The sequence below is a fragment of the Zootoca vivipara genome, chromosome 7, assembly GCF_965207765.1.
Source record: "Zootoca vivipara chromosome 7, rZooViv2.hap1.1, whole genome shotgun sequence".
NCBI classification, from domain to species: domain Eukaryota; kingdom Metazoa; phylum Chordata; class Lepidosauria; order Squamata; family Lacertidae; genus Zootoca; species Zootoca vivipara.
The window spans coordinates 28,706,260-28,729,362 of NC_142590.1; the positions used below are offsets into that span (position 1 = coordinate 28,706,260).

A 23,103-nucleotide genomic window follows, 5' to 3' on the forward strand; every position below is an offset into this window, starting at 1 on the left:
AAACAGGATTGCCACCTTTCTTTTGGCCTTATTGCTATGGCTACTGAAAATTACGCAGAAGATTCAAGTGGAAGATACCACTTCTCTGGTGTGTGTGTGTGTGTGTGTGTGTGTGTGTGTGTGTGTGTGTGTGTAGGGGGAGACCAACTTCAGTTATTACTAGCATCAATACCATCACATGCCAATGATATTCTATTATTCATTTTAGAAGCAGAACAAACTGGGGAGAAATAAAAATATTTGTTGGGCTACCAATGCTGCTGCTATTACAGGCAATGACTGCTTTTTCTTGGAGTGGGGACAAGCAGGAAGTTTTTGCTTGTCAGCTTATTGGCTTTACTAGATCCTCCCCCCGCGTGCCTGCTCTGTATTGGCATAGTTGTGAGCCGGATTTAGAGGAGTGTGTCCTGTCGCACTGGGCACAGAGCTTTGGGGGCCCCACAAGTACGATGTAGAATGCAAGGCAAGAGGTGGGGACTCCAAATCTTGGCATCACACAAGGTGCCCCTGAAATTTGAGACCCCAAAATCCTCCACTGGTGAGTAGATTTAGCAGGGGTTGCTCTTAAATTGGTTAATTGGCCACAGTGACAGGGAGGTGTGGGGACTTAGGATATAATAAAGTTTTGGTGAACACCCATAAGCATCTTTGAAGGTATAGACCCAAGACCTGCCTTCAGGGCTTACTGGCATGGTTAGAGAGCACCACATCTGTATGGAGTTGTGGGGACCCAGGAGGGGGAGTGGCAGACAGGCCTCTCTACTCACATGATTGGATGGTGCTTAAGGGATGGGGTAGAGGAAGGCCAACTCCTGGCCCACTGCTTGGTTATTAGTCAGATCCCACACTTTACAGATCAGTTTGGGTTTAGATAGATAGATAGATGATAGATAGATAGACAGATAGACAGATAGATCCCAGTTCACCGAACCTTTTGTGTCTTGCCTCTATGTGTGGTCACAATAAGGCTGCAAATTCTTGGGCAGAACACCAGTGTTTTTGGAAAGAAGATATGTTTTCTTTCTTTTAATAACCAGATGTCTTTAGTGAGGAGTGCTTCAAGCAATGCAAAACCAAATACTTAAGCTAAAGATGATATTCATGCTAAATTAATATGCATGTATCTGTCTGTGCCAATGCATTATAATGGTTTATTATGACTTTCTAAATTGGATCAGATTATAAGGTGTGTGTTCTTTCTTGTGTATTTTGTTGCTGTAAACCAGGAGTCAGCAAACTTTTTCAGCAGGGGGCTGGTCCACTGTCCTTCAGACCTTGTGGGGGGCCGGACTGTATTTTTTTTTGGGGGGGGGGACAAATTCCTATGCCCCACAAATAACCCAGAGATGCATTTTAAATAACCACATATTCTACTCATGTAAAAAACATGCTGATTCCTGGACTGTCCACGGGCCGGATGAGGAAGGCGATTGGGCCGGATCCGGCCCCTGGTCCTTAGTTTGCCTACCCATGCTATAAACAGCCCAGTGTATAGTAATATAGAAAGGTGCTATACAAATTAAAAGTGAAATGGGGAAAAGGGATATGCAGACTTTAACATTCTCTTTGCTGCGATTGTTCTTCCTGACTGCTTCCATTTTGCCCCTTTTTGCCTGACAAAAATCAAGAAATGATCAATGACCAGAATGACTGTAAAATGGCATAGAAAGTTCTGAGCTGAAAGTTATACTTTCATTTTCTTTTGTAGCATATTTGTACTCTGAACTTAATAATACTGCAATTTGCATTGGTACGTGTAGATGAGGTACAATTTTAAATGTTTTCTTGAATCATTGCTGACATTAATTTATCTTGCAAAGCCATACTGGTCTGCACGTTTGTGCCACCTTGTTCCAATTATAATTTACATCATACCTTACCATACTGAGGTATATAGACATAGAAAAGGCCATAATGTTACCATACAGAGATTCACTCTTCAGCAAGCAAGCTTATATATATGAAAAACATTATGCAGATTAATTTTCCGTGTAGCTCTGCAGACCAAAAGGTCTACTTAGTGGAAAATGAGGATCAATATTCTAGAGAAAAGACAAATTAAATCACAGCACTCTTCAATTTTTAATGGTCCTAATGTTGGAGATAAATAACAAAGTTCTTTCATATTGTTTATTGCTGGATGTTCTAATTTCTGTGCTCTCTACATTTTTTTTTGCACATTTATTGCTGACATCAATGCCATGCAGCAATTTATGTTGAATAGGAATATGTTACACATACAAAGCAAAAGTAGTATGTGTGACAAATCTTTTAACCATCCATTTATCTAAACATTCAGAATGACAGATGCTCCATTGTGCAAATTATGTGCAGAATTTATATTGATGCTAGCATTTTCTGTTATCATGCAGAAGTCTGGCATGACTTACGCTTTATCCTCATATTCTATTTTATAATATACAGGGTGGGGGGGAAGGATAATTGGAACAACTTTTGTAAGATTGGCTATTATGCCATTAGAAATCTATTCCCTTGACTCAATCACACAAAGGCACGCTGAAAAATATTGTGTTGCATCAAAAGCACAAGACATAAAGATGCTGCACTGATCTCCACATATGACTTTAACAGAAGGGAATCTAATGCCATGCTTTTTCTCTCAAAATGTTTTTTTTTTAAAAAAATGGTCCATCTATTAAAATAGTCATGGCCGTTGGCTCACACTGGAGAGATGGCGCCTTAGAAGGTCAGATATTTTTACATATCATTACTGGTATGACCATACATATCTCACCACTGGTCTTGAGAATTATCCAATGTAGGCGGTATCTTATTTGGCCAACAACTGGTGCCCATGACTTGACTTCTAGAATAGGTGGCTAACTTGGCATTTATACAATAGCTCTAAGTCATCTTCCCTTTTCTAAAGAATCACAGTGTAGCTGAAAACCTTGAAGTCTCTGAGTAGAGTGTAGGATGCAAATCTAGGGAAGTAAATTGGGTCTGTGGTGGCAGGCCCGTTTTGCACTTTCCAGAATGAACTGCACTATCTTAACTCATGCCATATTGCTGTCAGCTTGGATATAGAATCAGATCACTCTATTATTTATTTCTCCCAAAGGAGCCCAGGGCAGCAAACATCAAGATGTTAAAACACTGAAATTTGAGGTAAAAAATATATGCAAAGCATTAAAAAAAAATCCAACATAAACCATATAAAACATCTAAATATCCTCACAGTTATTACTTTAGTGACCATGGCCAGAAACCCTCAACCATCAAATGCTGACTAAACAGAAATATCTTTAAATTTCTGTGAAAAGACAGACACATCTCTCCTGGTGTGTGTGTGTGTGTGTGTCTGTCCCCACAAATGGAGAACCACCACTGAGGTGGTCCAGTCATGAATCAACATCAAACAGGTGACAGTAGAGGTGGCGTCACCAACAAGGCCTCCCCTACTGGTTGTAGAGTCTGAGATGGTTGTTACTGGGGGCGGGGGAGTGGCCCTTCTGAATAATCCTTTTATTCTAGCAGCTTTGGGGGCTCAATTTAAATTTAGGTTTTCTCTCTCCAACTAGCAGATTAGTAACTTTGCACCGTCTTTTCCTCATTGTAACACCTTGTCCCCGTAATGAATAAATAAATAAACAAACAAATAAATAATAAGCACTCCTCCAGTACAGCAGCTATATGGTTTGCCCCTATTGATTTTGCAGCAAAATGTTTTGAAATATTTCCCCTATCTGATTATTAAAAAAAAATAGCACATTTTCCATTCATTATTACCAAATTATGTTCTAAATGCTTTTACATCGTAGCTTAATAGCTTGCATGTTTGGGGAAATTAATTCAATCAAATGCTTATTGATTAATTACCGCACGGTTCATCCACCAACGTGTAGGTGATGCCAAGCGATGGCTCTGATGCTGTTTTGAAACAGTTGCTCGTTTGGGCACACATCGCTATGTCTTATTGACACAGACGCTCCTCCAGCACATGGCATCATATCCACAAACTGACATTTGATTTCCTTGCTTGCAAAACCCACCAGAGCACTCCAGAAAACAGTTTCATCATCTATCTCCAATTTTGAGTGTGTGGATAAGCTACAGAAGTTCATCTCTTTCCAAATTATGCATATTTCTACAGATGGATCGTTTTGATGATTCCCCCCTCCGCCGCCACCAGCCACAAATTGCAGTTAACAATTTCTATTGAATCAGTCAGAAACCAAATCTGCATGGGAAGTTCAGCAACTGATAAATCAGGATGCTTTCTTCCCCACAGATCTTTCATGTGTTTGTCCACAATCGGACTCAAATGTTTGAGGCAACCTTCAAACAGAAGTATGCAGTTTCATGCTTTGTGTCTCATTCATTTAGCACCAGCCATAATGATGGTGCGGTTGCTTTTTTCAGTCCTGAAATGTCATAAAGTGAAATACTATTTTTCATTATTCCAAAAAGATACCACAAACATTTCTGTCTCTTTCAGAACTTCTTTAGAGAACTGGTAGAAAAGTGGAAAGAGAAGAAACTCTACCATGTCTGTGTAAGTAGAACAGAGAAAGGTGGGGGAGAATAATTTAAGTTGCACCAAATAAAAGACCAGAAATTCAGAAACTGATATCAAAGCAAATGAAACCAGCAAGGAGAACCTGCTCACAAGCTAAATCATATATCAGATATTGAGCTTTGACAAAGTTCAAAGGGTATGCATTGGTTAAAGTAGGGTTGCCATATTTTGAAGCGCATGAAAAAGAAGACACATTTTCCAACTTCTATTTTTAACTATGGATTGCTATGGTGACTCTGCCCATGAGTATGAGGAGGTGTCCTGGAAACAGAGGAAATCATAAGATCCTGGTGGATCAAGCCAATGACCCATCCATATTCTCAGAGTGGCCAACTAGATCCCCATGGGAAAACCTCAAACAGGACCTCAGTGCAGCAACACTCTTCCTAGTCATGATTCCTGGCCACTGTTATTCAGGGGCATACACTCTCCAGAAGCAGTGGTAGCACTAGATTAGGCAGCACTGTTGTTTCTTGCAACTGAGCCACAGGTTAAGTCTAAACAAAGTTTATTATTAGAAACAAAACGTGTACAACCACCTCCCTTTGCTGCTTGATTGCATCTCCTGGGAAGCGGCGCTTCAGCTCTGCATAAAGTGTAGGCTGTTGTATCTAAACACAGCACAATGACAACTTGCTGCATGTTGCAGATGTTAATATTGTGCGGTGTGAAGTGACTGGAAGTGTAAGAACTAAATCATTTTGGAAGAAATCATTGTCCAGGTCCATAAAAATATCATTCAAACTTTTACTTGCAGAACTCTTCAAAAACAGAACATAAACATCAACAATACAACCCAAAGATCCATACATTTCTTTGTGCTATCCAGCACAGGCTTGGAATCTTGTTTGAAATAAGAGATTCCAAAAATCCAGACTATTTCTCTCCACCATTCAACCTCTATTCCAGCCTCCGTTGGCCTTAGGCTATGCAGGTCTTGAGGATCCATTTATATGCATTGTTTTCCCTGTAGCATTCAGAGAGACTAACAGCCACCACCCTTTCAAGAGGGCGAATTTGCAACTCGGTATCACAGGATCAAAGGTTCACTCTCAGCTCAAAATAGCAAAATAATCAACAGGTAAATAATTAACTAGTTACAGCTCAGAGAGAGCTCTTACTGCTTTCAATATAGCCTCATGGAAAGTCCTCATGTTAAACCTTTTCACCGATACACACTTTGGCCTTCTCATTTCAGTGTCAACTACACCATTATATTTCAGAAGAATTGGTTCAACTCTGTGCATACAGTGTATGCTCCCACATCTAAAAACACAACACACTGGCAACTTGCTACATTTAAAGACAAAGGTGCACCATTCATATGGAGTGAGGCTGGGAGGATTTTTTATAGCTAAAGAGACACATAGTTGAGGAATCTTGCTGCCCTCCTCTTCCAATGGTTTACATTGCCTGACGTTCTCTTCCCAATTCTCCGCCCCCTGTATGATTACCAGTAAGTACCTTGGTTAAACTTGGAGGGGGTACATAATTGTGTAGGGGGGGGGAGTTATAATTATTAAAATATAATAACATAGAGGGTCTGCAAAGCCAATTAACCAATTGCCCCACAGCAAATGAATAGAGGGAACCTCTTCCTCTTTGCTATAAAAACTTTGGGTATAGGGCCTGACAAGCACACTGCGGTCCTACTGGCCAATGTTCACCTTGATGCATATGTCAAGCCTAAAGTAAGGTTACCAGATTTTTTGTCCAATGAATCCGGGGACACATAAATAAACAAACAAATAAACACTACACGTTTGGGACATTGATGCTGCAGCGATGGCGGTGGGGAGTCTCCAGAGGTGGATTTAGGGCAGTGTGACTGCCCCAGGCGCACTGCCCCTGCACCCATATTACCATGGTCCACCCCTGCATTGTCACCTGTTGCTATTTAATTTAGGTTGATGCCCAGCTTTTCTATAAGGCAATCCCAGGCTTAAGCAGAACGAGATTCAGAACACATTCAAACCAGCGTGTTTTTCATAACAATAATTATTCCCATAAAATGCCACTTCAAAATCTTCTCGGTTTTTCCACATTTTCTCTTTCTCTAGTGATTCTAACACAGCTAATTCAAAGAATAAACCTGAAACCTAGCCCAGTTGGCTTGCGTTAAATCAACTTCTTATGCCAAGACATTTGTAGACATTTCACAGCGCTGTGGTACATGTATTATACTGCAAGGCAACTTTGCAATGCTGTGACTCAACAAGAAGAGATAAAGCGAGAAACATTTTATTACTGGCTTTACATTTCCATGATACGGTTAGCCTAGACCCTTAATTAATTGCAGGGTGTTTTTCCCCCCTTGTATGGGTATGAGAGATATTCTACAATTCTGCAGTTTAATTTTTCATCTTTGTCTCAGTGTGGCATTGAACTAGCCAAGAATAACAATTGGGTGTTTAACATGTCTAGCTCTTACTTGAACCGGAATGTAATATCTGCTTTGCAAAGAATGGTGACAACATCTTTATTAAAAGTGAAGACTCATTCCACACAAAGGGTCATGGACAACAGCAATAAGTCAACTCAGTAACCCATTCCTTTTATTATCAGCTATCAGCACTGAGCAAGGACGTACCACTCATGGGAAATATGCTTATTTCAATTCTTTATCATTGTGACATGTGCCTTTTATAATCCACAGTGCACAGAAAATTCATCCCAATGGTTTTTCTTAAAAAATGAAAATAATTAACCTTTACATTGAAAATGAGCCCAAGAATGCTGCCATTCAGGTAAACTTAAAAACACAGAAAGGACCCATGACAGGATTTAGTCTAATCAGTGTATGAAAAATTAGCTACTTGTCCACCAGTGTATCTATCTAAGTGCTTGTATTAATTAATATGTATGTAAGGTAAGTAAAGAGAAAGAGATGGCAAGGTTCATTGTGGATCCAGTGAGGGATCCTTCTTTGCCTTTCCTTTCATTGGCACTTTTTAAAGCCTTAGCAGTTCATTTCTGAGCCAAAGTTGAACAAACTTCCATGACACGCCTAGTGATAAATTGATTTTAATCTAACGGCATAGAAACGAGCAACTCATCGAAAAGTCTGAAACATCTTGGTTAAATTGTACAATCATGTAATGAACATATGATGCCAACTTGTACTGACCTGCTTTTTCCATGATATTCATTCATTAATTCATTCATTTTTTTTAAAAAAAATATTTACAGATTTAATAGCTTGTACTTTGAGACTGGAAGCATAAATACCCTCTGTCTACTACCCAATGGTGTGAGGACCTCACAGCCCTGACTATATTTGAAAATGTTTCATATAGATGCCAAGTTTATATGGCCAACTAGCTGAACTTTTGAAGTGCTGACATTACCTTATGTGATTAACTTAAGATGTATGTCAGGCATCCCCAAACTGTGGCCCTCCAGATGTTTTGGCCTACAACTCCCATGATCCCTAGCTAAGAGGACCAGTGATCAGGGATGATGGGAATTGAAGTACAAAACATCTGGAGGGCCGAAGTTTGGGGATGCCTGATGTATGTACTGATAGTTGTTATGGGGTTGTTTTTGATACTATTAGTATTATATACTTTATTTTACTATACTTAACAAAACAACAACTATTCTTTCTCCCTGCCTCTGCCAGCCAGTTAAATTGGAGATCATTTTAGCCAAACATAGAATCTTGTATTTTCTGCAGATGGAGAATTTCCCCTCCTACTGAGATATGCTTCCCTCTATCCACTGAGCATTTGAAGAAGCCAGATGTTCCAATTAATATGTTCCAAATCAAATCTTATATTTCACATAATATACTTAAAGTGTAAGGGTCTTACATTTTAAAATACCATTTTGCAGCACGCCAGTAATAGAAAAAACAAAGGAACAAAAGTTATGCAGGATTTTAATTTTCTCTTGGCACCTTTAGAAAGGCATGAAAGAATTTCCTGTTCCTTAGGTTTGCATCATAGCATCAACAGATAATGAACATGGGCTTAGAGCTGTAATTAAATATAGGCAAACTATGAACTTTGCTGCCATGTGAAGTGGTGATAGCCACAAACCTAAATGTTGTAGTCTCATTTCTTTAGAACATGCAGAGCTCAGTAGAGTGGGAGGCCAGCCAACTAGAAGAGTCTTTGAGGTGTACTTACCTGGAGGCAGAGTCAACATCCAAAATCAGGCCCGGTCCTAGGGTTGGGCAAAAAGCCATCCGTGCGGGCAGACAGGTCAGGGAATCCATTGATCATGGGCTCAAGGTCAAGACCAGCAAGAAGCAGCAAGGTAGAGCCAAGAACTACAAACATTGCTACCAGCTTCTGTAAGTTCTACTTAGGAAGGCTGAGCCCAGCTGGTTCTCATCAGTGCCTTCTCCTCTGTGTCCTTGATGGCTGATCAGCTGCAGGTGGAGTCACTCTGCCTTCTTCCCCTTCAGGCTGCTGTTCAGTGGTGAAGCTGACAGCTAGCCCAGGACACTATATGACTTTAAAAATGGATGAAAACGTGGTGGATAATGCTAGCAGTGGCTACCAGTCATGAGGGCTGTATGCTGTCCCCCGGCTCAAAAGGAACATGCTACCAAATGCCACTGACTGTGGCCCTCATATCCTGCTCTTTGAGTTTTTCATAGACATTTGGCTGGCCATTGTGGGAAACAGGATATTAGGCTAGATTTAGAACTTTGGCCTGAACAACAGGGTTCTCATTAAGAACATAAGTTTTAATCAGGTTCCTTAAGATGGACTTCACTTAGGGAGTAACCCCCAATAAACACAGTGAGATTTGCTTCAGGGTAAATATGCACAGCTCATTATACGACAAGTATTCCAGTCATACAGTAGTGCACATATATGCCCCATTCCTAATCCTGCGAGGAAGATCTACTGAGAAAGCAGCCTAAGGCATGCAAAAGAAATTGTTTTATTATGTATTTTGCATTCTCATTTTGCATTTTTCTGTCGTGAACTGCCATGGGATCTTCAGATGAAGGACGGCATACAAATCTAATAAATAATAATAATCTGGTGTTCATTCTCATCACTATGTTCTATTGAATCAGCTGTGGGTTTATGCGTCCATTTGGAATCTCCACTTGTTATCCACGATTTGTTGAGACAATATTTGTTGAGACAATAGCCTGATATGGGGTCATCTGGTGCAGTAGTTCTGATCACATTTTATTCCATTATAGGCAAATCACAAAACTGACTGCTAGTCTATGTGGCTTATTGGAGAAGCTTCATAGGATGAATTAATTACAATAATGAAATTCTTTACAAAGCAGTTTTATCTGCTCTCAGATTTACAAATATACTTAAAATATATGAAAAACTATAAAACAGCTAGCAGTCCTAGACTATTGTCACCTATACAGGAACAACAAGTTGAAAATCATGTTATTCTGTCAAAATGGTAAATGAGCCTTTATATTACTGGAAACAAAATATATTTGCAATGGAAAGAGGTCTTCCTAGAACAGTATGCATAATAATTCTTGAAATCTCCAAGGGGAAGCATTTTAAGTACAGAAACTATTGGTGATGCTGCAGGTCATTGAACCCGAGTCAAAGCAAACTCCACAGGTTCAGAAGACCCGCCTCAAAACTGGAGGAAAGTTGTTCAACCCCTGAGCATCTTCACCTTCCCCACTTGAATCAAAAGCAGAGCTCCTGAGAGAGAAGGTTCTGCATCCTCAATGGATACTTTTGCCTACCCTGAAGGGAGCAGAGTGTATACAATTCTGTATGAAACTGTTCCTGTGTAGATTCTTGTGTAGACCAGCTGGGAAAAGTTCCCCATGCCTAGTAACGATCTTCAGCTCATACAATGACATAGTCTAAGAGGTGCCAGTGGTTCGACTGAGGATGTCTCATGGAGGCTCCATGATGTTTTACATATATATATTTTTTTGGGGGGGGTGTCAAAAGAGTGTGTTGGTAATCAAGGTTGTGCGCTGCACATGTTGTCAAAAGTCAGATTCCTTTCTGGTTGCTGTTGCCAATTCCTTCTTTCCCAATAGTCCAAGGCCACAGATCAAATTATCCAGGAGGATAATTTTATCTTCCTTAGGTGTCTCTGATAGAACGGTATCCAGCTGAGAGTAAAAATTTTCTTTAATGTCTTCATCGGCATCCAGTGTTGGTGCACAAGTGCTTAGAATAGTAGCCTGTTGGTCTGGGGCAAGTTTTATTTGAATGGGTGAAAGTCACTACAGGTGCTCTGCACAGCCAGTATGTGGGCCTGGAATTCACTAGGACAGGCATCCCCAAACTGTGGCCCTCCAGATGTTTTGGCCTACAACTCCCATGATCCCTAGCTAACAGGACCAGTGGTCAGGGATGATGGGGATTGTAGGGCCGAAGTTTGGGGGTGCCTGCACTAGGAGCATACATGCACAGATACAGTATCCTCGTCTCTCTCTCGGTTCTCCCACTCATGGTAGCAAACGCATTGCTGCTGCACTACCTTCTACAGATATCTGTCACAAAGGACTAGAAGCCAAACCTCATTCTCAGTTAATATTCAGTGACAGTGTTTTTGTGTTCTCCTTCAACAGGCACCCCTATGTGCATACATGCACACACACAAACCTACACTATGGCTCTTTCATTACATTATTGGACCTCTTCCTGCTTTGGTTCATTGAGAAATTCACATATCTAGGTCTTTACAAGCAGATGCACTATTACCAACAAGTCATCTAGCTATCCATCCATCCATCCATCCATCCATCCATCCATCCATCTGCAGTGGAATGCATTAGCTGGCTAACTATTGCATCAAGTGTGCTAAGTATAAACACCTTTTTTCCATTTCTGCATATTTTAAAAGAAGGCACTGCTGGAACAATAAAATTAAGATAACAATTTCACGCTGGGCTGGAATAATTTTAAACACATTTATCGTGAATGTGTGTGTGTGAAACACCTTTATGTTCAAAACTAATAATTATACTGCTTTCACCCTCTGCAGCAGCTCATTTAAATAAAGACAAATAAATGAAACATAAAGTCCCATTTATTATTTTTAAATGGACTTACAGTCAGGGTTTTTTTAAAAAAAAGAAAATGTGGATGAATGCCATAAAACAATGTTATATTTCAAGCGGAAAACAAATTTTAAAACGAACAAAGCCCATGATAAGTATACAATAGCACTGTCCATTTGTCATTGATGATACCATGGAAGGAATGTTCAACATTCTGATCCTGGCAGGGACAATTATTATCACTGCAAATTACTTCAAGCTATTAAACTGAACATAATTCAGAAATATCATTAGCAGTCAAATCACTTTAAAACAAACTTGATTCTTTCCCCCTTCCTTAATTTAAACTTAATGTCTGCTTATTTCCCGCATAAGCAGAAAATGCTGATAAATAATTCCAGCACATGCCTAAACATCTCCCTTCACAGCTAGCTCCTAATTTGATCTCTGGAGACCCTCCTTGGTAGCGGAATATTTTCATTCATTTCAAGAGTACCTATATCACTATATAGTTCTAATCTCATGTTGCTTGCTAATGCAGCTAGATGAGGTCCTCAGCAAATCATTAGACGCGTTCAATAACGACGTTATGAACCACAAGAGATTATTTGTGAGTAAAACAAAAGAAGGGATTTTTTTTTTTAAGTGGTTGGAACTAATAGGTTATCTTTCTTTTCGAGGGTATTTCTCATAGTATTTTTTCCCCAGGAATGAAAACAGAGATAGAAACACTTTGTGCACATCAATATACAGACCTATAAATGCTGTCTGATATACTTACTCATGCAGTTCTTTGGCACAGAAGCAGACCTCGGTGGAAGTGACAGCTAGATATATGCGAAGGAGCACATGTATACAACTGTCCCCCTACGAACAAATAGTAATATAGAAGCAACAGCAGCAGCAATAATGGTGATTTATTTGCATCCAGTAGCCAGGAGCGAAATGGGGGAGCAGCACTCATCTGACTTGACAGGGGAAGGGCCGTAGCTCAGTGCCAGAGAATCTGCTTTGCATGCAGAAGGTCCCAGGCTCAATCCCCAGGATCTTAAGACAGAACAGGGTGGACAATGCTGAACTAGATGGAGCAATGGTCTGCTGCCTGCGTTTCTATTAACTCCCAACAGCTGAGGCTGGATCTAGACACATTAAAAAAAAAACATTTCAGGGAAACGCATCGTAAACCTCATAATGGGAAATCACGTTGCCAAAAAACGGAACTTTACAGCGCCATCTGGTGTCACAGTGTTGTAATGCATTCAAAGTGCTTTTTCAAAACTAAGGTGGCTGTCCTGCTGCTTCCCAGAAGAGAATGGCGAGGTGGCAGGTGGCAGGGAGGGTGACAGGGCGCAAGTGTATCAGCAGAGGCAATCCCACCCTTCTTCCCAAAGTATCTAGGGTCCCTTACAACATGGTAATATGTCACAGAAACCCTTAGAGAGGCAATTGTTTGGTGACACCACAGGGAGGAGCACAGGGATGGTTGCTCCAAGCGCAAAAATTGTTAGGGGAACAAAATTTCAACACTCGGTGCTGTCTCAATACAACTGCATGCTTCTGTTGCTGGGCTCTGTTGAAAATGGCCTCTCCATGTGAACCAGGAAGTGACCCCTCCATACTCTTCTTTTCTTATCTCTGCGGCTGTGATCTCCTGGGTGATGAGGACACTGTTAGGAAGTTGAATGTGCATGGGTACTCCATCTGGTCCTGATGCACAAATTCATCTGCCTGCACTGATGGGAGAAATGTAGGTCTATTAAACAACGTCTGACCAGTGCCTGATTTATGTATAAGTTAAACAAGCTATAGCTTAGGGCCCCCCAAAAATTAAAGGGGAAAAAACTAGATGTACATTTCCAAAATATAAGATAAAAAACAAATAAAATAAAACTTACATACAGCAACAGTGTTTTGTGTTGTGTAAGCTCCTATGATGTAAGTAATGGCCCCCGCCTGCTAGCCTGCTCCCTAAAATATCACCGGTTTCCTCATTTCTATATATAGGGTGCCTACATTCTGCATGTGCAAATGGCTTTAGATACCTATTAGGGCCATAAATTACCATATAGCATATATTCAACACAAAAAACAGTGACAATTTGTTGTTGACAAAGGACAGCTAGACATATAAAGGGCCCCATTACCTTCAGTAGCTTAGGACCTCATCAAACCTAAATTCAGCCCTGCTTCTGGCACATGAAAGATGGTCATTATATGTACTGATCCTGTAAACATAAATTCACACTGTATGTGAGTTATATAGACAGACAGATAAGAAGGTAGATAGTTATATAGTTATATATAGTTATAGTTATTTCTGCTCATAAATAAAATCATTTTTTTTTCAAAAACCCTGAAGCTAGTAGTTGATTCATATGATTTAATATTCAATAAACTGCTTTAAAAACAAAACAAAAACCTGAACTGCAGTCTGCCCATTGCCAATGAGTCATATGATTGAAGTTTAATTTGATTTTATTTAGTGTTGATTACCTAAATTACATGGGACAGTAAGGGAAACATCCTGAGCAATATTAAATAGGGTGCTCATAGAAATGATCAATGACAAAGATGGATTCAAAGGTGATGCCATTAATAGTCTGCTTCCATCTCAAGAGATAAGCTGACGGGGGGGGGGGGGGACGCTCAGCATGTCCCTGAATTTCACAATGTATGGACAAAGCAGCATTGGGGGCTATTTTTAGAGCCAACTTAGAAAGTGTTCTTATATATACAGTTATATATAGCAAACAATAAAATCAACTGAATAATTCATGTGCTGCTTATAAAGTACTCAACCATTTTATATAAACATATGTATGAATAAAGCCAAGCTGAATACTTTATAAAAATATGAATTATTCAAATTAATTTTGCCATTGTTTGCTAAACAGTGCATTCAATGAATAATATTGAAATGGCTTGTGTGTGTGTGTGTGTGTGTGTGTGTGTGTGCAATTAAATTGAAATAAGCAGGTATCCACACACCCACACTGCCTCCAAATCCAAATATAAGTGTGGCGCTTCAGTGACGGAATTCTCAAGCTTAATTGAAACCCCGATTCCAGGCAGAATTTCAGTCCAGTCCTAATGCACAATTATTGGATGCATCAGCTCATTTGGGCAGAAAAGAGTTACCATGAGCCAAGCTTTTCAAAATATGGCTAGCATCCCTTTTTAAAAAGTTCCAAACTATGGGACCAACAAAGCTTTTTTCTTACATTGGTCTGTACTGTAAATGCTCTTGGAATTGCATGATACTTGTCAGACCTTTCTGGGAAATGCCAGGTCGTCACAGCATCCTTCCAGGTTTTCCCACATTACTCCCTATTCAAGTGCTTAATTCAAATTACCCTTCGGTTCCATGAACCATGGAAACTTTATTAGCATTAAACTGCCCAGGTTGCTTTTCATACACCTTGCCTCTTGCCCAGGTGTACAGCCATTGGTTCAGTTGAACTTTGACAGATGAACTTCTGCTGCCTCTTGGTGCTCTCCAATATTCTGCAATAGACCAGCTGCCAGTTTTGTATGACAGGTGTACTGGTTGTGCTGGTGCCTTGCACCAGCATGGTACTCATCAGACTTGCACAGGTTGAACCCATGAAATAAATTCCAGTGGGTTTCACAACACTTACCCATTAGAAGGGGAGGAATTCAGTGTCGCGCTAAGCAGGATCACTCGGTCAGTTCAAGCATGGCTACTTGCCTGATGGAATGATTTGCCCTTCTGGGGCTTCTCCCAACTCCCCCAGGGTCAATGGAGGGGCATGGGGGGGCACATGGTGGGAGGAAAATCAGGAAGCCTTGATGGGCTAGCGAAAGCCCTTGCATGTATGTCAGCCAGCAGGACTCATTGGTTGAATCCAGCCCCTTGCACTACTGCTTTGATTTCAGAATCAACAACCAAAGTTAAGGAGAAACTTAACTTTTAATTAAAGTTTAGTACATTTTCTGCTTAACATTTAGTGCATTTTCTGCTCAGTCATCCAACCCAGTTCCTGCCACATATACGGTGACATTACTTAACCTAGTACTCCACACATTACCTCACAGACACACAGCACATGTTTTAGGAGTGTAGAAGAAACAAAGAGAAAAAATTGAACCGATCACACAAAAGGGTCAAAAGAGGCTAGGAGGAGACCCAAAGTTGCATGTGAGAACAAGATCAAAATGTATATAGTGCTACAGTATATAATGATGACTTGGGATCACTGTTTTGGAACTTGATACCAAAACCAGGCACAGTTCAGTATTGAAGCAAAAGAGAAGCTGAAGGTGGAGATCCACTGGAGAAACAAATCAGGATTCTTTCCCTTCTATGTCCTTGTGAAAGTTTCTATGGACAAAGCACTTTGGAATAAAACCGCCATGAAGTAACAAAATGAATCACTATGGAACAGGGTCATTTGAAGATCAAACAGACAGCGAACCAAAAGAGGGACACATGAGCGAATCACATCCCTAATTATGACTCCATCAGATCAAGCCTCAATACTTAGATATGTCTCAAATGCATCTGCCCGATAAATGCAATCTTTCAATATTTTTCGGCACTGCTGTGTCCAGTTTCCAATACGAGGAGTCATGGTTTCTCAGGCCTCAAAGTCTATTAATATGTCTGTCTGCCTAACTCAACTGTTGTGCCCATTCCTGGGATTAAATTAAAAACAGAAAACTATACTATAAAGTTAATGAGTTTGTGTCAGATGGGTAAGTTGTAACCAGATTAGACCCATTGATTTAGATGGGTCTACTGTTTAGGTGGCGCTGTGGTTAAACCACTGAGCCTAGGGCTTGCTGATCAGAAGGTTGGCGGTTCGAATCCCTGCGACGGGGTGAGCTCCCGTTGCTTGGTCCCAGCTCCTGCCCACCTAGCAGTTCGAAAGCACGACAAAATGCAAGTAGATAAATAGGAACCGCTACAGCGGGAAGGTAAACGGCGTTTCCATGTGCTGGTCTGGTTTGCCAGAAGCAGCTTTGTCATGCTGGCCACATGACCTGGAAGCTGTACGCCGGCTCCCTCGGCCAATAATGCGAGATGAGCACGCAACCCCAGAGTCGGTCACGACTGGATCTAATGGTCAGGGGTCCCTTTACCTTTACCTTTTTACTGTAACCTTATTAGCTATAATACAATATGTCCCTCACTTCCCTCCAGAATAATTAGACAGGATCATAGCATGTGTAACTGAGTTCCTTCCAAGCATCTCCTTCATCTGTGATTATCTGACTTCCCCAAATGATAAAACTGTGTCCAGGTTCCAGTGCATATGTGGAATGATTTTGTGCTGAATAAACTGCAATCTTCAAGTAAGCAAGGAGAGTTTTTATTTCTCTAGGGATATAATTTCATTGTGAGGAAGCTATTACTAGGTCTAACTCTGATGCCCCCTGAGATAGCAGCTTATCCTGTGAGGGAAATTTCTTCATGTGGACAAAGAAATACAGAAATCTATTTGACCGAGACAATCTCTCAATATTCAAATGTCTATTGACCATAGATTGAAATGGCTTGAGATTTCTCAGCTGATATATACTAAGAATCCAGCCCCATTTCCAAAGTTGCTCTCTTGGATCATTGGTATGTATATGTGTGTGTTTATTGTGCAATGAAATTTCATTGCAATTTGTGCTGTGCAATCAATGAAAATTTCGCCCTTTTTAACGTTTTTTAGAGCATCTTTTTTAAAAATAAAATAAAAACAAAAACAAAAACCAAACACCCAGCCAAAACAAAAGCCCAAGACTCAAGAAAATGGAAGATAACTGAAACGAGTGGTGTTCTGAACCAGTAACAATATAAAGGAAAGTTATTTCTAAGGAGCACTTACTAAGCTGCCAACCTCACCTTTTTCTTTGCGAACTAATTAGCTGTGTTCTTTCTGGTTTGTTTTTAATGTAAAGAGTAATTATCTGAAATTGCTTTGCAGCAATTTTGCCCTTTCCACAGTCGTTATCATGCACTATTTAAACTGAAACTGGCTAGTTAAGCTTTAGTTCAGATTCACCACTCTTCCTTTTAATTTAAAGTGAACCCTGAAAGTGAAAGTGAGGAAGGCTTTTGGATTGAGATTCCCTGTAGTCAGAAATGGCAGTTTGCTGAGCTCTGGATCCTAGGCATGTTACAGAAGTTTATGGCACCTTTTAAAATTTGCTATTATATTTTGCCTATAAGAGGGTCTGCCAAATGAGAATCTCAGACACAAGACTGGGCACCTAATAACGTTTGTCTTGGAGGTGGAAATGCAGAAGCTGCTAATTAGGCTGTTTGCATCCACTGTGCATAGGTTCCAAATCCTGCAGTTGGGAAACTGTACGTTTTGCCTTTATGCCAAATTGGACTCCATATGAGCATCTAATTAATGTCAAGCAGCCTAGTAAAGCAAGTTGTGATTTAATCTAGCCTTCTCTTCAAGCAAAGTTTAAGTAGGGCTATGGTAATCAATGCTACACACTTCAGCTGAAGTGAGAAATGACCTCTAGTCTAGACCAGAGCTGGAAGAGCGAAGGAAAAGGAGATGGAGACAGAAGGTTTAGACCAGGTCACAGATAGAAACAGTACAATAAGAATAACAGCACTATCACATCTGCACTGAACATGACTGGCAAGGGATTTTATGAATCACCGCCTAGACTTTATGTGAAGTACTATAGATGAAGAAAAGAACAGATTCCTGGTTCAGGTCTCCTGCCTCACTAGCAATTTTGCAGAGCAATCCTAAATCTGGGAAGCAGAAGGTTGTGTGGTAACTACAGATTCTCAAGCCCTATTTGCTTGTGTTGGCCAGAATGGAAGCGGGCGGGGAAGCAATAAGGGGGATGTCTTCAGTTTGAAACTGACACAGCCTAATAATAAAAACATTGCAGAGTTGCTCCTAGGGATTTCTGCCTTCTCTCCATTTCTTTATAGTGCTTAGAGGCACAGCATAAAAAGAAAGAAAAGAACACCACATGTGCACAAAGGTGGTGGCTTCCATGGACACATGGTGGCTGGAGAGTAGGAAGTCACTGGGTAATTCCAGGTAGGAACAACAGAAGATGGGAACAAGGAAGCTGGAGAAGAAAAGGAGCTGGAGGCCCAGAAGACTAGTGGGATAGGCTCAGCTACCCTTTTCTAGGTAAAGGGTAAAGGGACCTCTGACCATTAGGTCCAGTTGCGGACGAATCAGGAGTTGTGGTGCTCATCTCGCTTTACTGGCCGAGGGAGCCGACATACAGCTTCTGGGTCATGTGGCCAGCATGGCTCAGCCACTTCTGGCGAACCAGAGCAGCACACGGAAACGCCGTTTACCTTCCTACCAGAGTGGTACCTATTTATCTACTTGCACTTTGACGTGCTTTCGAACTGCTAGGTTGGCAGAAGCAGGGACCGAGCAACGGGAGCTCACCCCGTCGCAGGGATTCGAACCGCCGACCTTCTGATCGGCAAGCTGTAGGCTCTGTGGTTTAGACCACAGCGCCATCCGCGTCCCTTACCCTTTTCTAGATACGGCCTATTGAGAATCGGAGCTTCCAAGACAATATGATATAAAGGTGCTTATTGGATGATAGTCCTTCAGGAAAAGAATAATGTAAATAAACAGTGCTGAAAAACAATAAAGCACTTGTGGCAGACCTGAACAACCTGATGCCATGAGTCATGTTTTATGGTTCCATAGTTGCCCCAGTTTTATAATCCCAGGCAAGCTATAAAAAAACACCCAGTGGCTTCATGTAGCATTTAGTAAGCTGGTGGCTGTTTTTCTGGGTCTAAACTGAAGCACTACTTTTATATGTTGATTGTTATGGGGAGGGGGGGGGAGACTCTCCTCCCCCCCCCCTCTCTCTCTCTCTCTCTCTCTCTCTCTGTGTGTGTGTGTGTGTGTGTGTGTGTGAAGCCACACACAGCATAGATGTCTCTGACATAGGGTACAGACTGGAAACACATGATCTTCCATGTATTGGACTCCAAATCCCATTCTGGCTAATAATCAGGAATGGTTAGGAATGATGAGAGTTGTACATATGGAAAGCCACAGTTTCCCTATCCTTGATATAGCCACTTTCACTAAATAGCCTCTACTGCAGGCATAGGCAAACTCCGGCCCTCCAGATGTTTGGGACTACAATTCCCATCATCCCTGACCAATGGTCCTGTCAGCTAGGGATGATGGGAATTGTAGTCCCAAACATCTGGAGGGCCAGAGTTTGCCTATGCCTGCTCTACTGTAACCCACTTCTGCTACATAATTTCATATTTCTTCGAGTGTAAATTCAAAGCACATGGATCTAATCTGTTTCAGCAATTTTTTAAAAAATCATTATTAAAATCTTGGGCTGAAGAAAGAAAGAACATGGAATAACAGTTTCCTGGAGCAGCTTTCGGAGGCTAAACTTCTGATGAACTAACAGCATGAGAGACTTGGGGTGCTATTCAGAGCAGATCCATTGAAACTGATGAACAGAAGTAATTAGGCCCATTAATTTCAATGGGTCACCTCTAAGGAACACTCAGTTGAAGCTGTTCTTGCTGCACTTTCATACCCCCGAAATTACACATGGCTGTCATGTGCCTCTCTCCTGATAGCTTTCCTTTCCCAGGAGGCCACTGCATCTAGAAATGACAATGATGAACAGATGGAAAATTAAACTGTAAACCATGGCTTGCCTGCATTTTTATTGTGATCTAAGCCCTAGTTTCTGCAGTCCATGATATGGGATGATATCTGAAATGAGCCTCTCAACTTGATGCGCTAAAGAATTGTTACTGAAATGTCAAGTTCTCTTTCCTTACTTATGTGAAACAACTACAGTTATTTTGTTTGGTCTTTTGGTTTGCTAATTAAGTTTTCTTTTGCATTCCAGCTTCTTCAGTTAATTACGAGTTCTTCCTTTCATTTGTGTTTAAGGCTTTTCTGAAATTAGAAACTTTGCATTTAAAGCTACAAAGATGATCACTAGAAATAGTTCTAAATCTGACTGCATGTCAACACATCTCCTGGCACGCACGAGGACGGCTAGAACAGGAAGTGTGGCTTCTAAATTAAGAGCAATGAATTAGCAAATTACATCTCTGATTAATATTGGCCAACTTTGCAGAGGTAGTTGTTGGCCTTCTGAGCGTCTTCAGGAAGGCCCTAATTAGTCACTCCGTAAATTGGATTCATCCGTGGTAGTGTGAAGTGTTTTGCTAGGGCTGTATCTGAAGATAACAGTGGTAAATCATCAAGGAATCTAGAATACTTAATAACACGCTCTCCAAACTCCCAGAAAATTTATGCTACAAGTATTTTTTTTCCCTCTTTCATTACACAAGATAAGAAAATACAACGTATAATCAAACGCCCAGTGTCTCATGTGGCACAATAAATGTTACCACTCAATCTGTTTACTTTTGCAGTTAAACATTTTATACTGGTCAGTTATGAACGGAACTGTATGTAAGACAAAATTCAGGTTGGTATTATAGCCTGCAGTTCTTTTCCAGTTTGTTATGGGTGAATCGTAGGGGAACAGAAGCACACAGGCAGATAAAGGGTGTGGGGAGCAACCTGTCCAAAGGTGTCTGCTGTTGGATCACACCACACCCATTGGTGTGAATGACATTATGGTGACATGGTGGTCTATTGATCTAAAAGCATCAGTTCTATAACCAAACAGGTTTTAGCAGTGTGAAAGGACTGTTAGAAAGTCGGCCAGAAGTGCTAGAATTATAACCAGAAAAACTAACACAATCAACCCCATGTCTAGGATCTAGGAGTCTTGGTAGACCACAAATTTGACATGAGTCAGCAGTGTGATGCAGCAGCTAAAAAAGCCAATGCAATTCTGGGCTGCATCAATGGGAGTATAGCAAGGGAAGTAATAGTACCACTGTATTCTGCTCTGGTCAGACCTCACCTGGAGTACTGTGTCCAGTTCTGGGCACCACAGTTCAAGAAGGATACTGACAAGCTGGAACGTGTCCAGAGGAGGGCAACCAAAATGGTCAAAGGCCTGGAAACGATGCCTTATGAGGAACGGCTTAGGGAGCTGGGTATGTTTAGCCTGGAGAAGAGAAGGTTAAGGGGTGATATGATAGCCATGTTCAAATATATAAAAGGATGTCATATAGAGGAGGGAGAAAGGTTGTTTTCTGCTGCTCCGGAGAAGCGGACACGGAGCAATGGATTCAAACTACAAGAAAGAAGCTTCCACCTAAACATTAGGAAGAACTTCCTGACAGTAAGAGCTGTTCGGCAGTGGAATTTGCTACCAAGGAGTGTAGTGGAGTCTCCTTCTTTGGAGGTCTTTAAACGGAGGCTTGACAGGCATTGTCAAGAATGCTTTGATGGTGTTTCCTGCTTGGCAGGGGGTTGGACTGGATGGCCCTTGTGGTCTCTTCCAACTCTACGATTCTATGATTCTATGATTCTACATCCCATGGTGGTGTAGGAAAGCCACAAAATATAATATTGGCCACATAGTTCTGATCTCCACTTTAAAGGCCCTTTTGCAGAATGTGTTCTCAATTTCTATTATATTTGCATGTTTTTTATTTATGATTTTTTAAATGCATTGTATTATTTATCAATGTTGGTAATCGGTTGGGAACAAGCAGTGTTCATGTTTTAGGGGAAATATACAAATTTTGGACTGTATACTACTAACTTATGGCACTATCAGAAGCTAGTGGAAGAGTTCTGGCTGGTGAAACAGAAATCCCCCCCCCCTGTCTTCTCCCCCTGTGCATAGCCCACCCTGTCCTCAAATAATCTCTGCAGGGTTTGGGGAAATCCCATGACAGATTTAGAGGGTGGACAGATTAGGCTGGTGTAATTTAAACATAGAGCTGCATTCCATACAAGCCATTATTCTTTGCGAAGTAGAATGCTTCTGTTGGTTGAACCAGAATCATGCTAAGGATTTCTAAAGTTAGACTTTCAAAGTATGGATATAAAATTGGATCTAGAATTCCTATGTGTGGAACTCTGCTCACGAGGTAAAGGAAGCGGGAGGTGATAGCTGCTGAAAAGCTGCTTCGGAGAGCTGGAGGACCCTCATCCAATACACAGAAAAGTACAGTACGGTTCTTTTCCCCCAAAAAATGTTTGAGAACGTGACTATGTTTTTTTCTGGCTTGATCACCTGAACTTTTCTTATAGCTGCATAGTTTTAGATGCCCTAGTTCTGGTCCTCCGAGGTAATAGATATAGCCTGATAATAGATATGGCTAGGCGTGTCATTGCTTCCTTTCTTTTTATCTGATGCCATGCCTGCAAAAGAGTGTTGAACTTCTTCTGAGGATAGAAACATTCCCAGTGGCAACATTAGCAGTAGATTAAAAGACTTTCTGAGTACCTGACTTCAGGATGACGATACATCACTGAAACGCTAGAGAGTGGTTTGCAGTCACATTTATTTATATTGCTTAGGCAGTAATCCTGTGCACACTTCCTTGAGAGTAAACCCCACTGAACACAGTGGGACTTGCTTCCGAATAAGCATGCATCATTGTGTGCTGTTCAACTACATTTTTTCGTTTGACCTTTGGAAATAGCAAAGCAGGAAATACCATTAACTGATCAAATATGAGCAATGTCAAAAGCAGAATAAGCACTCAGAGAAATATTTC

At 40.8% G+C, this 23,103-nt stretch overlaps 1 long non-coding RNA gene across 2 annotated transcripts in view; it reads left to right on the plus strand.

The window, feature by feature from the left end:
- The window catches only part of LOC148685022 (uncharacterized), a 76,047-nt gene that overhangs the window by 45,972 nt on the left and 6,972 nt on the right, over positions 1 to 23,103 (plus strand). For both annotated transcript variants that reach the window (XR_015950993.1, XR_015950992.1), the window contains exon 3: positions 4,460 to 4,516. This is a non-coding gene — a long non-coding RNA (uncharacterized LOC148685022). The remainder of the gene's footprint in view (positions 1 to 4,459; positions 4,517 to 23,103) is intronic.